This window comes from Volvox carteri, assembly GCF_000143455.1.
Source record: "Volvox carteri f. nagariensis unplaced genomic scaffold VOLCAscaffold_36, whole genome shotgun sequence".
NCBI lineage: Eukaryota > Viridiplantae > Chlorophyta > Chlorophyceae > Chlamydomonadales > Volvocaceae > Volvox > Volvox carteri.
In genome coordinates this window covers 896154-898808 of record NW_003307579.1, presented here as the reverse complement: position 1 = coordinate 898808, position 2655 = coordinate 896154, and the positions used below count along the sequence as shown (strand labels likewise).

General features: G+C 50.5%; 1 protein-coding gene across 1 annotated transcript in view; it reads left to right on the top strand.

The window, feature by feature from the left end:
• VOLCADRAFT_40714 (uncharacterized protein) overlaps positions 1–2655 on the top strand; it is a gene marked incomplete at both ends in the record, with an annotated part of 7568 nt that overhangs the window by 742 nt on the left and 4171 nt on the right. The gene's annotated exons all lie outside the window — the stretch shown is intronic.

Below are 2655 nucleotides of genomic sequence, written 5' to 3'. Positions count from 1 at the left end.
CTCCACAGCAGTGCTGCTGCTCTCCACCTCTCAGCCTGAAGCTCCTCCTCCTCCTCCTCCTCTTCCTCCTCTTCCTCCTCTTCCCCCTCCCGCCAGCACTCTATAATAATAATAGCACGTGCCGCCTCCTCACGTACGTTTTGCTGTTCCTGCTTCTTCCTGTCCTGCAGCATGCAGAAAAAAAACGTTAGGTTATAATATACATTAAGAAAAAGCACATTTTCTTGTTTCAACAATTCAACAATGATTGTTATTATTTATAAAACAAAAGTTGAAGAAAGCTTAATACATCGTCTCATGCTGCTGCTGGACAAGTCGGTTAATAATATAACACGTCAGCGAAGAACCCACCAAATCGCTACCGCAGTTGTTGCATCAGCCGTGACTTGAACCCACTATCACCAATTGCGCATTCGTACTGCAAATTACTGTGTCTTAACAAACTAAAGCGCACTCACCACTCCTCACCGTGAGTAGCCGATGATTTGCAGCGTTAGTCTATATTCTACAACTTACTTGTGAATCGCCCTTACTGCCGGCGTGTCCTTTCGAGGACGCTAAAGCTGTTTCTTTGTGCTTTTGTTGCGGTCTATTGATTGGTGTTTGTCTTGTTCCGCGGTTCGCGCGCATTAGACACATGTCTGCTTCTGCTTCTTCGCGGCTTGATTTCTACTTGGCGCCTGCTCCATAAATAAAATTTTAAAAACGTCCTGATAGCTCTCGCTGTGACGGTCTCATTTCAATTGTCTGTTTGTCGTCGGCGAGCGGTGAGAAGTAGGGGCGGCGCACTTTATTACTAATGATAATGACGTATAGTACGACGAAGCACACTTGAGCAGCGTCGTTGTTGTTGTGTACCGATTATTTTGTTGTTGTTACATTCATTATTGTTGACCCTAAGTATTCAAGTAATATATGTAATGCATGTGCCGCAGAACAACATGATGATGAATGATGATGATGCTATGTGCCCGCTTCCGCTCCCGTACTTATACTTATTACTTTTCTTATTACTACTACTAATTATAAAAACTTTGAGCGACTCTTCCCGGCAAAATTTTAATAACGATGACGACGACGACGACGACGAGGATTGACGACCAGACCCCACCACCAGCGAGCGCGATCGCATCGCATATTCTTATTCTTATTCTTATCCTTATTCTTATTCTGATCATCACAGAGCACAGCAGAGGCGGCACAGTAAAGTTTTAGTGGTGGTGGATCATCGGCGGGTTGGCACGCTTGTGCACGCGGCGAGATTGTTGTTGGTATATATACCGTTAGGGTTATTATTATTATTACTTTACATATGTGCCAAATCGTGCCAAGTAGATACAGCAGCATTGTTTGATTGTGTTGGTGTAGATATGCATATAGAGAGAGATCGTGTGTCCGACGAGAAGGGAAAAGGGAGCATACACAACAACAACAACAACAACAACAACAACAACAACAACAACAACAAAAGCAAATGTAATATTCGTTAAAACGCGACCACGAACTGCCTATGGCTGACCTCGCCGACCGCGGCAAAAACGGAGAACTCTCGAAAATTATGCTTGAGTTAATATAGGCCAGAATGGCAGAAAATGGGCAGGCGCGGACCTCCGCGCCAAATGAACGTTCAAATGGACGGGCGACAGCCCCAGCTGCTCGCCAACAACCAAGCCGCGCCCAAGCGGAACGAAAGTTTGTGAACATCGACATAATAATGGAAACGGTTCCAGAAGGAACACCATTTCATGCGGAACAGGACCAGGTTACCATGGAAATCCATTGGCCGGCCGGTTCCGACCCCGCGGACATACAAGCCCAGCTACATGGACCAGTGGGCAAGGCCATTTTAAACAGATTACGGGCGATAATACCGCCCGTTGAGGCAGAGGGGCTACTCGGGCCGCGAATCAGCAAATGCCCGCAATGGGCACTCCCCAGCGGCGTGAAGGTGCAAGAAATCAGCATCTTGATCCGGAAAGGTGGTCTCGCAATGCTTACCACCTCGCCAGCAGTCCGGAGGGGACGGCTTCACCTGGGGCCAGTCCATCTCCTACCCAGCAGCCCCCCGGTGGAAGTGGAGCTGCCCATCACGAACCTATACAAGGCGGAACGGCCCTACTGGGAGATCAAGGGGATCCCCACCTACCTGGATCCCAGAGTCATCCCTGGTTTCCTTGCCGCCTGCTACTCCACTCAGTGGTTCCGGTGGGATGAATCAGACATCCATGAGCTGAATCCCACTATGATGGCAGACACCTGGCGAGTCAAGGTGGCGCAGGACACCCCCGGTCTACCGGGTGAAAAACACTTCGAACTCGGCAGGCCGGGGGAGGCAACCAGGCCCGGCATACTGAGGGCTTCCAGACTGAAATTGACCGATCAGGAGGGACCCTTCACTATGCCGTGCAAAGCACCACCAAGGAAGGAGCTGGCGCGCCAGACACAGCAGTTACAGCAAATGCGACAGCAGGGCCGTGCTGCACAGCCTGTTGCTGCCCCAGGCCAACCAGGCCCCTCAAACGGGGGAGGGCCCTCGTATGCAGCGGCCGTGATGCGGTCAAGGTGGGGCATGGAGACGGCCATGGGAGCAGGACCCCAGCTTGCACCCATGGGGAGGGGTCTCAACCCGGAGCTGCAGCCGTATATCACACCCCC